Below are 15,352 nucleotides of genomic sequence, written 5' to 3'. Positions count from 1 at the left end.
GACAAAATTGTACGTCAAAATAGGGGCAAATATATTTTTTTGAAAGATTTATTTTCTTTAAAAAAAGTGATTCTGACAAATAATACAGAAAGCAAAAAATTGAATATAAAAAATTCTTTTCGTGATCAGTTGTGCATTTTTGAAATTTTGTGAATAACTGTAGATTTCAGAAGTTTTTTTCCAGAAAATTAATTTTAGAAATTTAATTTTTAAAATTTTTTTTCAAAAAATTTAATTTAATTTGAATAAATATAGATTTTTGAACTTTTTTTATCTGAAAAACTCTTTTCGTGGATAACTTTGGATTTTTGAAGATTAAAAATCTCAAAAAATTTAATTTTTGAACTTCTTTTGTAAATAACTGTGTTCTTGAAATTTATTTGAACTTTTTTTTTTCAAATCCTAAAATTAAATTTCAAATATCAAACTATTTAAAAAAAAAATTTAAATATCCACAACTATACGCAAGAAATTAATTTTTTTTGTTAAATTTCAAAAATTTATAGTTAGTCATAAAAAATCTACATCTTTTAACAAAAAAAAAAAATTGGAAATCTTTTTGGAAAATTGAAGTAAAAAATAAGTTTGCTGTTAGGGTCTATACAGGTGGTCTATAATATCTCTTTTAGACCTTAATTTGCTCTTTGTTACGGATATGCCCCCCGCCCCAAGTTTACATATGAAACAATCTTGTTGGTAAATGCAAGTAGATATTAGTATGATTTTGCATTAGTAAAAACCCTATGTAGGTAATTATTAATTAGAAGAAAAAAATCACTAAGTCTGGAACGTTTAATAATTTAAAAAAATCTTTTCAAGCTATAAAAACAAAATATTTAAGGCTTAAAGTGTAAAAAACAAAGGGCCTTTAATACAGGCTTTATCAAATGGGAAAATCTCTGGAACAAGGCACTCGAGAGAGAGGGGGATCATATCCTAAAATAACAATTAAATTTTTATCTCTGTATCTAAATTAATGAATTAGTTACCGATTCACTCGCATATTGAACTTTGTTACCCTTGTCAATTGAAGCTATATTGTCTATTGATATTGCAAACAGCCAGAACAGATATAAATATCGTAATCTGATCCCTCATGTAAGACATTGTACGATCATATGATATGTAATTTTGAGAATGATTCATTAACGGCAAACACTATAAATAATGTTTTTTAGAAGTGTAAACTTAAATAATTTATCAATTTAATAATAGAAAATTAATAAATCGTTCAAATTAATTATATTTTATTATTTATGACTTATTCTATAAAACAATAAATTAAATCAAAGTAAAAAAGTATAACAATAAAAAAAAGATTATCTGTGACATCTAGGATGAAAAAAAAAAATTGAGAGCATAGGCAGAGTTTGCAAAAGGGCCTTGGAGGCAGACAGGAGAAATTGCTCCAGGTTCTACTGTTGATGCGGATTAACGGTGAATTTATTTTAAAAAAATTATATATAAATATATGTATGTTACAGGTAATGTGGAAAATCGGGTATTTTGCAAAATGTCTGGGCTATCTAATTTCCAACAGAGTAGTTATTTTCATTCATTTATCATTTTCTGATAAAATGCTGCGTTACTTTTCTGACCATCAAGGACCCTTGTTATTGACACAACTCAAGTACTTTGCGTACTATTTTTGTTATTATACTTAGATGGCTCTGTAAAGCTCTGAAACTTTATTATATTTTATTATTTATGACTTATTCCCCTTAGTGACCAGTTGCCCATCTGCACAACCTATTGGGCAAGGTATATTTTACAAAATAGAATGGAGTCTCTCATGATAATTTCTTATCATGCAATAGTTGGATTCTCCTAATACAATAAAAATTTCAATGAAACTGCACACACTTATTAAATTGCTTTCTATGAAATTGTATCACAATCAAATCCATAATTATCAAATTACTTGCAATGAATTGTTTAATAATCAAATTAACCAATATCATTTTACCTGACAATGTAAATGAACATTGAATAACCACTCTATTGGAAATTATATAGATGGTATACTTGGCTTCAAATGATTGTAACATTTCTTGTAAAGCATTGAAATAACGCGAAAAGTACAGAATTACTTTTTCCACCACCCTTTCTTCCAATAACTTTGGCACATTAGAAAAATAAACTTAAAGAAATACTATTTAGATTAATAGATTAAAGGAAATGTTCTTTACTTTCTGAATTTGTATTTTTTAGCTCTCTAATGGTTAAATTAATCTGCATAATTCATTTGGTAATATATTTAATTAATGAAATATCATGAAATAGACTCAACTGCGACACACAAAGAATAAGCATAAAATGCAGATACTTCCATGTACATTGTACATGGTGCATCAACATAACGCCATTTTTATAATGCATGGCAATCAGGCAGTAAAAGTAGTAGTGAGGTGAGCGTGGTTTCATTCTAGAGTTGAAATTTTAAAGCTGTTTTTTTTTTTAAAATATGTTTGTAGTTCACGTAAACTAATACCAATATTTGAAAAACAAATTATAAATCAAACTTACTGATATTTCACTTTGTAAACATAATATCACAAATAGTTATTTAAATATTATTATTTATATATGTGTTAATTTCAGACAAAGAGATCAATGGAAAAAATAAGGTACTCTATACAAATTATAAGATGGTATTTGTCATTAAATCTTTTCTAAATCTTCATTCTTAGATGTTTGTATTATTTTTTCCAAACATCCGTACATATACATTATATCTAATTATATAATTTCCCATATGAACAAATGAAACGATTGAAATAAATTTATCTTATATATATATAAATAAGCTTTTGAATCTTGCTCCTCCTCCGCCTGCTGCTGTTCAGTTTTTTCAGGTAGTATCATTTTTGTGCAACACTCTACTATTAAAAATTAAAGTGAGGGGAAGATTGCCTCCAGTTGATTCGTCTGGGATTGCTGCAAATCTTATGAAAGATGTTAGAAAGTAAGATAATAATTCATTTGTAGGTAAAGTAATTTTATTTGGTGGTGACTAATACTTCCAGTTGTACAAAGAGGCACAACAGAAGATGTAGTTGGTGCATGTATTAAGTGATATTCAATTTGGTCTAAATTTGTGACAATGCAAGGTCGGAGTAGGTTAATTAGGTGACATTGGATTAAACAAAGTTTAATTTACACAACATTTGTAAACAAAAGTTATCATAATTATTGTAATAAAATTAACTTTTTATTTGTAATAAAAAAGAAACATCAACAACAATAATAAAAAAATATCAATTATAAATTTGGTTAAGCAACATACTAAGAGGATTGTTACATAGCAATATGTTGATTGATTACTGTTACTGACTATTTGATTTACCGAACTTTAACCATTTGTATCTTGACATTTTCACTTTTAAGTGGTTCACATGATAGTGCAAATTTGTTCGGTCATATTCAAAGCAGGCGTAACTGTGATACTATCACAGTACACAATACCCATTCAGAATTAATTCTGACTAATCTAATTTTTTATATCAACCCACGGAGGCAACCATGCAGTGTTAACTTCATCAAGCCTGACGAGACGAAATCATTTCGTCAACAAAACTTTTTTTGATGAAGACGAAAATCTGACAAAAATCATGGCGTAGACGAAACTTACTATGACGAAAGCGAAGTTCTGACAAAGACAAATTCTGAAGGAGACGAAACTCCGACGAAGACAAAATAAAAGATAACTACGACTAAACAATGATGAAGAAAATATTATGACACTGACGAAACTCTGACAGAAACTAATGACTTAAAATTACAAAGACAAAAAAAAACATCAATCCTATTACTGATGGTTCGTGCAACATGCCCCCATGGTCTTATAACAAACTCAACTCATAACACAAAACTTTTCTTAAAAGGATATGAAATTAAATTAATAGTAAAATGTCTAAGTGGCCCGGAGTAGGTTCATAACCCACTGTCAAATCATTATTATTGTGCAAAGGAACCCCTATTCGAGACTCTGTTACTTTTTATGCCCACTTTGTGTGCTCATATCCAACGTTAATTCACTGTTTTTTTATATGACCTCTAGAGTATTACTAAAAGTTTCACTACTATGATCCATTAGACTTCCTTCTGGGTTTGCAAAGGCGGTCAGCATCCAGAATGGAGGGTCAGGCTTAGATACGTTAAAGCATCATAAATATAAATTGCAAAATATTATTTGTTGAAGCTAAAAAATAAAATATACCAAATCTGTTAAATTTTAGTCCCTTATGATTCTTTCATGAATCTGTGAGAAAAAATATTGATTTATTTACAGACATTGTCATTCTTTGGAATCAGTCTTCCCTTTTCTTTGTATTGGTAGTTGTAATAGGCGAATATTTACGTATTCAATTCATTCGAATTAATTCATAGAATGCACCCAATCTTTTATAATGCTGATATTATGTCCACATAGCATTTTGTTTGACTCACTAGAGCATATTATTTAATGGGATACCTTTCATTTAAGTAAAGAGGCACTAAATATCTCTTCAGCGTTTTCTTTTTTGGAGGGGGGTAATCTGGGGAAAAAGTCACGAGTATAACCGTTACGGCAATATGGAAAATCGGAATGTGCAAAATGTCTGGGCAATCTATAAATTTCAAATAGAGTGGTCAATGGTAATCTTAACTTCATTTACATTGTCAGGTGAAATGATTGTGGATAATTTGATTATTAAACAGCTCATTGGTAATAATTTGATTATAATACAATTTCATTGCTAGCAATTTGAATTTGATTTGTGCAAGCTAACAGCTTATGGTCCGAGAAAACCTTGAAATAGACACCTTGTATCCATGATCTAAAGTGTGCTATTGCCTTTTTAACTGTAAGGAGCTCACAGCTGAAAGGTTCTCTGTTGCTTGCATCCCAAAATTAAACGCTGTATGTTTACAAAGCAAAGGGTGTAGTTTGCCTGTATGTTCCGCTAATTTGGGCACACATCTAGCATAATATTCAACCATACCCAATAAAGATTGAAGTATCTTCCTAGATGTTGGAGGGGGAATGGTCAGGATATCTTCAACTCGACTTGTTAATGAGCGTATTCCCCCAACACTAACGTAGTGTCCTATAAAATCGAGAGAAGGCTTGGTCCACACTCATTTATCTTTGGAGAGGCGAAGACCGGATTCTTGCAATCTATAAAGAACGTGAAATAGGGTATTGTGATGTGCATCAAGAGATTTAGACGCCACTAGTAGTTCAAATATATTAATGCTCACTCCATGTTGCGACATAAGGCATCCATAAAACGCTGAAACATTTGTGGAGTGTTTTTGAGACCAAAGGACATCTGCATATATTCGAAAAGGCCGATGGGTGTGATGATAGCTGTCTTTGGGATGTATTTGTTCTCGGCTGAGATCTAATGAAATGCATTGCAAAGGTCCAGCTTTGAACAAACCCTCCGTTTGACTTCTCTACTATCTGCACTGCTGAAGAAAAATGAGAAGAGGAAGGCTGTAGTACTCCGGTGTCAGTTAAGAGTTGGACTTCGAACTTGAAGAAAGTCAATTAATTTGTATGTAATAGTTTTTTTTTAAAACTGCCTGTGAATTCAAAATTAACATGGAGAAAAATGAAATGAATATTTCTTACAAAGTTTTGCCAACCACTGGCACCTTTATTTATTTCGTTTGTACGTTTTTTGTAAAATCATTACGTCTTACAAGATAGAATTTTGAATTTTTACTTTTAACTTCAAAAAAATGCTATTTTGATATATATAGTTATGGCTCTTAAACGTTTTAAAGCTTGAGCCCCCCATTCTGGAAGCTGACCGCCTTTGAAAACCCAGTGCAAAAGTCTAATTTATAACTTTAAAAAAATTAGTTATGCTCAAGAGTCATATCAAAAAACATTGAATTGGCGTTGGATTATGAGTTCACTACGTGACCCATTGGTAAATACAACCTGTGGGCAGAAAAAGTAAGTAGAGTCTCGAATATGGGTTTCCTTTGCCAATTACACTGATTTGGCTGTGGGTTATGAACCTACTCCTGGCCATATTGAGAAAATTTTTTGTACCTTAAAACCCTATTTTCCAGGCATTATTAATTATGTATTTTTAGAATTTAAAAGGGCTTATCAAAAATATTCAAATAAAATATTTTTTCGCAAGACATAGTAGATAATTTAGCAGCTTTTCTTCGTTAGTAGGATGTTGATTCATTTTTCCGCTTCAGACTTGAATGAATTTCATCATTTCTTGACCTTTCACAGTTTTCACATATTGACATTGAATACTTAGCATGAAATCTTGCTCAATAAATCCTAGTACTAGTAACCAGATTGACATTTTTTTATCTAGAAGTGAAAATGCACTTTCATCGCCATTAATTCTTTCGAACACCGCACAATTGAAAATATTTGTAGCAGATGAAAAGTTAAACAACTTTTCGATTAGATCTTGGCTCTTCAAAATGCTACTTAGGAAGTTGTTTATGTAGCAAGTTGACAAAAAGAGCACATTCGAAGGGGTAATAAGTCCTCCTCTATTAATCAACTCAATTAAACTGTTTTATCGGTTTCTTCTTCGGTGGTAGCTTTAATATTATTAACATCAAAGGAACTCTCTTTAATTAAAATAATCTTGGAGATGGAACAAGATTTTTTTTTAGAGACCGGCCTTGCAATGAACCCATCGATATAGTAAAGAGTAGCATTGAGATCGATTTATTCATTGATAAACCCAATTTCGGTGTTACAGATGTTAAACACCAAATCTAAGTCTCCTTCACATTCCAATTCATTGCTGTCTTCAAATATTTCGGACAACTCGTTTATTGGAACTTTGGTAAATTTTGAAAAAGCTCTAAAGCAAAGTACTTTTTCTGCTTGAAGAAGTTGTCCAATTGAGATGAAATAGTTTGCCCTTGCCATCCAAAAGAGTGGCCACTTTGACTTTTTCTTCAAAGTTATTCAATGAATCTTTAATAAGAAATTCTTCTTTTTCTAGTTCTATGCTTTTCAAAAGAGACGAAATGTTTGTAATTTGCAAAGTCTCTGTAAGTATTCCATCTTTCTTAATTAAGTGCTTAAGACAATGAGTAGATATAATGGAACCTTGGAGAAAAGCTTTGAAGCTCAGATTTTCTTTTTATAATGATTCCTCTTTCTACCACAGGAAGTCAATTTTCACCCTCAAAAAATTGGAGAATATCTATATTTTTGGGTTTGATTTGAAGAATTTGAAATCTGTGGGTAAATAAATGTTCCCTTCTGAAATGAGGAAAAAGAAACCCTGACTTTCAACTAGACCGCTCTTGAATCAATAAGTGATGCTAAACAAAAAGCAGAGAAAGTCACCAGATTCATGAATTAATTATCTTTCAAATAGGAGCGGACAGTTTCAAATGAAGAGACTTTTTCAGCTTCGAAAAACACTTTAGACACTGAATCTATCCTTTCATTCTCTTTCTCAAAGCGATAAGCTGAATTGGCCATGAATGATCTTCTTGATGTTGAAAAAATTTATAGGTAACTGGGTAAGTTGGACTAAATGCAAGGAACAGCATCTTCTTTTAAGTGAGGCTTCGACGCTTTCCCATCTGGGTTTTTTTTCCTTCTACTGGGATTCCTATTCAAAGACTCATAAGTGAAATCATCGAGGAGAAAATAAAGCAAGCATACAACTATAACCTATTTTCAATCTTCTTGATAATCTTGATTGCATGAATCCACTTTTGTCTTCGAATGGGATTAGCCGGGAGCCGATGGGTTGAAACGTGAGGCGGAGTTTCTTCCTCGGTTGACCCACAACACAACCAGGTGCAACACAGGCGTTTGGCATGGTTAATAAATCACCTTAATGATTAACTAAAGAATCCAAATGGATACCACTTGAATTTAAATGGAACTCACGTTATAGTCAACTTTTCAAGAGAAGAAGGAATATTTCCTCAATTCGTACTTCACTGGAAGAGTAGAGGGAAAAATAGTGATTATTCCAGTGATATCACCATCCTTGGTAAAGAAATCAGTACAGATTCTTTAATTTGACCCTAAATATCCAGCCTTGTATTTTGCCATAAAGTAGACGTTCCTAGAAGTTTGGCAGAGTATCTTCTTTTTTTCGTAATCCTTAAATGTAAGGCAAGCTGCTCAATAATAAATTGAAGATTCTCGTTTGAGTCTGACTCTTGTTTTCTAAATGAGACTTTTACAAATTATTTGCCCTCCATAAGTCAGATGAAGAATCATCTCTTTTATTATTTAAAAATGTGAAGATGTTATTTATAACATTAAATACATCTTTTTTTTTTAAAGACTTTATTAATTCAGAGAAGTGACATATAAAAAAAAAATATAAATAAATAAACAGTCTAGTTTAAAATTAATTACCTAAACCAAAGTTACACATGTTCAAAAATCGCTATATATGACGTTAGTAATCAATCCATTTTCAACAAAACCTTCCTTCTATAAAATTGGAAAATAAATAAATAAACAAAAAACAAAGCCACAAAATAGCTAAAAATTGTATAATAAAGAATGGGTAATAGTTACATAATATTTAAATAAAAGGATAAAACAATAATTATTCAGTAGATCCGGAATAGCTTTTAAATTTCTTATAATTGTACATTAAACGACGCAATAATTTTAAGTTTTTATATTACAATGAGTGTAATATGTCCCCTGAATAGTTCCATGAAGACTGATACGCCCTTGGAATCCTAACAAAGAAGGCAGAATATTGGACTGCGGCTGTGATCCGAAAAGCTCTGATTTCTTCGACTTTGATAGGCTCCACTACTGGCAACTTCCATACTCCATAGCTTTTTTTAAGGAGTACTTTGGATTTTTAAGGAGATACGAAATAAAAATAAAGACATTATAAATTTTTCTGTAATTCCAGCTATGTTCCGTGTGATGAAATCTCTCCAAATTTGGAGTGCAGGGCAACTCGCAAACGCATTGAACATTTTGCCACAATCCTTACAGGGAGTATTAAAATATAAACAATCCGAGGATATCTGAAATTGAACTGTAAATCGCTTTCCATTCCTGATTTTAGATATGTAACTCTTGATCCTCTTCTTCCATGTTTTAGATAATTTCAAACAATTTAAATATCCATCGCAGATTTTACCCACCTGTTCTTCAGAGTTGAAGGGAAAATTCATTCTTAAGTGCCACGGAATTGGAGTGAGATTGGTTATTGCAGCTCTTTTCAGTGGGACAAAAAAAAAAAACTTTCCACTATTGAATAAATAATTATGTTCAAGATAATGCACTGTGATTATATTCCTGGATAACGCTATCCATTCCAACTTTTTTGGGTCTATAAAGTTTTTAAAGGAAACCCTTCTTATTACTATTCTGACACACAATGTCAATAGTGGAAGAGGATAAAAAGACTGGTGCCCCTTTCCAGATGATTCTCTGGACAGCTGCCCAAAATGAGACAATTCCTCAATTTTGTGCTTAATAAAATCAGTTCCTAACTTTAACAAATTTTAGGCAGGATGGGACAAAATAGATGTACGCCACTCAGACTCCGAGTTTCTTGAAAGGTAAATTAGAATCTTTTGATAAATTTTCTGAATAATTTTAGAGAGCCAAGACAACTATCCTCCACACTGGCTTTTGGGTCTTTTTAAGGAAAAAGCATATTGAGCCAGCAATTTTCTTATAACCATGGAATAGACGTTGCCTTATAAAGAGTAGCATCAACAATTTGGTAATTAAAGAGGTCAATTCTTTTTTGGAGATTAAATTTCTTCCATTTGCGAATCGAAGAATTAATAAAAAAGTTTAGATCAGTCCAGTTTGTATATGAGGCTCCTTTACTCTCCCACTTAATTCCACTTAAAATATGTCCATGTGAAATGGTATCAAAGGCCTTACAGAAGTCAATTGCAATTATTGCATCAAATCTCGCCTTATTTTGTATACTCTCAATTCCAGTTTGAATATTTCTTGATATGTCAGAAATCATCCTCTCCTTTCTGTTCCAGACCGAGCTTATAATTTAAAATTGGCTCCATTTTGGCTGCAAGAATACCAAAAAGGATTATATAGCTTAAATTAAGAACAGTAATTGGTCTCCACTAATTGACATCCGTAGGCGAACCTTTCTTAGGAATCAAGGCTATCCTGCCTCCGCCAACGACTTTGGAAGATGGCCATATATTTCCGTGGATTTTCTCATCTCAACCAGGTAAGGAGCAACACCATCAATTCATCGAGTGAAAATTTTGCCATTAACACCATCATGCCCCGAAGGTAGTAAAAATCGAGTTCTGACCTAATTTTGGCCGAGGAAAATTAACTTTCTCACCACCAACAGTCTTTTGGAAGCGCAACTGAAAAAGATTCGATATCTACCGAGAGTCTGTAATTTTATTGCCTTCAATGATAATTTTCTTGTTGATAGACGTAGAAAAAACTTTGTTTAGGAAGAAGGTTTTTAAACCTTCTCCATGCGAAATTTTCAATATCGATTTTTGCTTTAAATTCCAATTCAGCAATTTCTTAGAATCGAAATAAATTTATATTATCAGAAGTAATAGTTCGTACAAATAAGGAACCTCTATCTAGCATTTCCTCAAATCATGTTGAAAAGATATTTCTCTCTTTCTTTCTTTACGAACAAACTCTAAATAAGTAGATTTAACTGATTTAATCAGAAGATGAGTAAGTTTTTTTAATTAAATGAAGGGTTAAATTGATTAAAAAAACGTTTTTGAAGTTTGTTCATAAAATTTTTGTCTTCCAATATCCATTTGGGGGAATGAAGGCGTTTTTTAGGTCTATAAAATTGGAAAACAATTTCAATAAGCTAATGATCTTAATCATGACGAGGCATTTTTTTTTTTTTTTTTTTTTTGGATAAGATAGATGAAGAGGCAAGGGCCAAATCGATTCGGGAATTCTTCTGGGCTCAAAATTCTAATAATGTCATTTAAACTAGTTCTATTATGAGTTTAGATAATGTTTTTTGAATGGGGGTGCCGACGATTCGTATTATATAAGTCAATTAGTTTATTAGTTTAAATCTCCTATGATCAATAGAGGATAAAAGTCATTCTTACAAACATTTATAATAGATTGAAAGAAGGTGGGGCATTTCACATTAGGTCCATATGGGTTTATTACATAAAAACCACCACTTTAAAAAAAAAGTTTTATGCCAATCAACAATCCTTGATAATTCTTTAAAACATTTATGTTCTTCCATTGATTTGAAATTAGAAAAATCAAGTTCCAAATACCAAATACCTATCCATACCAGACCCTGTAAAAAAGTAATGATAATTATAAAGAATATAAATAGGGCATTTCAATGTACAAGATGCTGAGGTAGGAGCCTTTACATCTTAAAGGCATATAATTTAAGGTTTATCACGAACTAAACTTTTCATTAAGGAGTGACGGGAAATATGGGGTTTCCTTCCCCTTGTGTTTAATAGAATAATTGTACAAATTCCCAAACTGATTCCTGACACTTAGAGATCGGTTGAATAAAAAAAAACTTCAATTTTGGTCCGCTTTTTAAACAACATCAAAATGATAAACGATTAAAATTGATTAAATTAATTCCTTTGAACTTTAGTAGGCGCTTGATCTATTTGCGAAGATAAGCCTGAACTTGGAGAAGCTCTATTTTTTTGTTGATATAAATGTGCCTTTAGTCCCCTGTCTAGAATTAAACGCCACTCATTATCCTCATCTCATATCAAGAGCATGGATATCCATCTATAAAATCAAGTGAATGATGAATACATCAAGTCAAACTTTCACTCTGATCCCACAAAGATGCTTATATCATGTGATATACCCTTATCCATTGCTAATCATCCTACGTTCAAAAAATTTATGGAGAAATACACAGGTAAATCCGTCCCTTCCCGAGGAACCATCATTAAAATTAAATTAATGGAGGATGTTGGTAATGATGTCATTACCTCCATTGTAAATTGTGAAGTTGAGATAATTTTCAGCATGTTTTGAGTCATCCACATCAAATTATGATCAAATTTATGAGTAAAAAGTATAAAATATTTACTAATTTCGAAATGGAACTCTGAATTTTGTACCATCTAATAGTAAGTATTTTTTTTTTAAATCTAATCATAAAATATGATTCTATTTTAGCTAAAAATATCAAGAATTATGATACACAACTCATTAAATGGCAAAAAACAACTGCTTAAATGGTCACAACAACGGGGGTAGTAGCTTCGGAGGGTTTGCAACTAGTTTGTCTGACACTAATTTCTTCACTTAAAGACTTGGGTATGACCATTAGGTTTTCCAATAATACATAGTCAATAAATATTACTTTTTTATCACTTTAGGATTAGCTATGGTTTCACTAAATCTTTACGATAGATTTAATTCTAACATTTTTTTATTAATATATTTATTGTTTAATTTTATGACTTTGACATTTACTTTATCATTAATAATTATTTAGATCTCATCGTTAGAAATATTTATATCCTGTGCATAATTGTATATAGCAACTTCCACATGAAGAAAAAGGGGTGATTATTTTTTTTCTGATTAAGCTCCACGTCTGGCTTGTGTTTTGCAACCTAAAGTTATTACATATCTAACTGAATTCTGATGTCAGACCAAGAAAATATTATTTGGATCAATCTATTATTTCAATATTCTGTATTTATAATTGATTGTTATTATTAGTTATATGATGCTAATTGTTTAATTTTGTATATTTAATATAAATGTATGATGGTTTATTTTTTAGTATATAGATTATATTTAATTTAAGCCTTCTTTTTAAACTTGGAACTTCAAATATATTTCGAAATACTCTACTTTGTCGTTTCATTAGTTATTATTCTGAGAATAAGGTTCATAATGAGTTACAATTTCATGGAGTGTGACGTTTTCCAATCTACTGTAACGGATAAAAAACGTCTAGTCAATATACGTATATCTTCATTAAACATTTTGCTAATAAATACTTTCGTTATACCCACAAAAATCATAACAAAGGAGGCAGCTGATAATGACATCAGTATTTTAAACAATGATACCATAAGTCTTTCTCCCTCCCCCCTTCTCCTTGCACGCGTTTTTATCCACAAGATTATCAACTTTAGTCTGATGAGTCACAAGAATCCTTTGTTGCTTCATCGTTTGGTGGTCTAACGGGTGGGAGCCTGGCCATCTTGAAAATACACGCTCTCTGAGTAAACAATGATATGCTCTTTACGTTTTTATGAAGAAATTTTTAAATAGGTTGTTAGAAAACCAATTTCAACGAAAAGAAACCTTTCGCCAAGCCCTACAAATCCTCACTTGATAACACACACCGATATATAAAAAACCCGTAGTAACAGCAATTAATTCACTCAGAAGCAATTTTTTTTCTCACACCGAAGAAAAAGATGACCACTCTTCAAAAGAAATACATAAAAAAACTAATATAATACATCTATTACTTTAGGACTTGAATGGGTCAGGCAACCTATTGAAAGAGTGTGTTGTATTCTTTAGTTACATTCAATACATAGAAGTGAAGCCAAGAAAATATTATTCAGTTTATTTGGTCATCAATGAATTATAATTATAGCTCACTAATCAGAATTGGAGACTCGGGAACGGGTTGTAGTTAACTCTGATTAAATTGGGACTTCGAACTCCAGGAAGACTCCATTTGGACTAGAAAAAATAAATTTTAGATTTGACTAAGACTCAATATAAAAGACTTGTAACTCGACTATAATTTGTCGTCAGATCGACAAGGTTCAGATTTAAATAAAACTTCAAGCTTGAAACTTACTAACTCACAACTTGACTTGAAGTCGTATTATATTGGACTTTACTTTTGAGACTTCACTCGAGCTTATCTCTCAGTAATTCAAGTTCTACTAGTGGTCGTAAAAATTACTTGTGAACAGGTTTGTTTACGATATACTCGTAACATAGAATTTCTATTTGATATGTATCGAAATAATTCTACAAAAGAATGATCCTTATCAGATACAATTGTTAATGTGGAACGTAACTCTGTTTGCTCTTGAATTTCACTTACATATATATATATATATTTGAAGATTAACGCAATTTGACTGAAGTTTTACAGTGAAGACACAAGATAAATAAATTATATAAGAAGGTGAAACTAATCAAACTCTATTATTTATATTTTATCAAATTTCTTTAAAATGGTTGAGCTCTTTCAACTTGCGCACATCATTAGACCAATAAAAAATGGTAGTAGTTTATACCATTCATGGCATTTTGTGACTTATATAACGGACCTTGCTATATATGTATATCCTGATATGTAAAAGACGATTTCTTGACATTTTTATCATTGTTATTGATGTCAATATTGGGCAGCGCTTGATTCACTATTCGTACAAATTCATAAAGATCTTTTTAAATGCAATACTACATTATCAGAGGTTAGAAGATGTCCAAATGACAGTATAACAATAAAAAACCATCACAAAATAAAAGAAGGCTTTATCAATAACAGCGGATGCCTAAACTCCAAAAAATATATTATAGACTTGTCCTAGATGAAAATATTAGTCGTTGGAGAAGATAACTAACACATGCTATTATAATATTATACTAATAGATTTATTATGTGTAAATCTGGATAGGTACAATAAATATTATTAAGTAATAATCATTTTTATAGTAGTTTAATTAATGAGATTTGAAGTAACTGATAATACAGGTATTATACCTGCTGCTTAATTTCTTGGAATTGCTCTTTTCTATATATTAATCATTATTTGTCCACAAAAACTTATCCGTAAAAACCATCCTCAGAAAGTTTGTAAACATAATTATAATATTAATATAATATTGTTTGCTTTATTCTAAGCGAATAGTGTCAGCATATTTTACAAGTACTAAAATTTTACTACAATAAAATTATTATTCAATTAATTCGAACAAAATTGTGGTTTATGAGCAGTGAATAGATAATGACGATAATTAATTAATGAATAGAATAGGTATACATTTAGCATGAAGTAATATATAAATAAATTATATTAGTAACTACTAATAAGAAAATGAATATGACGTAGTTCTTGTAAAATACACATGCTCGATTTAGCAATGAAATCCTGTAGTAAAAGATGTCTTTGTTTATGCAGGTATGTTACAAAAAATTTCAAATTCAATTTTTTCCTTTTAAACCTGTTTTATGTAACAGATAATGGTAAAAATAATGATACCAAAATCATTTCTGGGTCATTTTACGCCAAATCGATCAAAAAAGGGACATTTTTTACGGCAACATCTCCGATTTTTTTGAAATTTTGAATATAGTTTAATATTGAATAGATACTCAAAAATCTTAAATTTTAGAGACTCTTAAAGTTCCAGCCT

The 15,352-nt window shown here is 30.8% G+C and overlaps 1 long non-coding RNA gene across 2 annotated transcripts; it reads left to right on the top strand.

Moving 5' to 3' along the window:
- The first annotated feature begins 6,975 nt into the window (after positions 1-6,975).
- On the top strand, positions 6,976-12,808 carry LOC139905805 (uncharacterized). 2 transcript variants are annotated; one of them, XR_011780868.1, is made up of 3 exons: positions 11,553-12,075; positions 12,125-12,265; positions 12,328-12,808. It is a non-coding gene; the product is annotated as an uncharacterized lncRNA (long non-coding RNA). The 2 variants fall into 2 exon arrangements; XR_011780867.1 differs by having other exon boundaries at positions 6,976-12,265.
- The last annotated feature ends 2,544 nt before the right edge of the window (positions 12,809-15,352 follow it).

This window comes from Lepeophtheirus salmonis, chromosome 6 (genome assembly GCF_016086655.4).
Source record: "Lepeophtheirus salmonis chromosome 6, UVic_Lsal_1.4, whole genome shotgun sequence".
NCBI lineage: Eukaryota > Metazoa > Arthropoda > Copepoda > Siphonostomatoida > Caligidae > Lepeophtheirus > Lepeophtheirus salmonis.
This window is presented reverse-complemented; position numbering and strand designations above follow the sequence as displayed.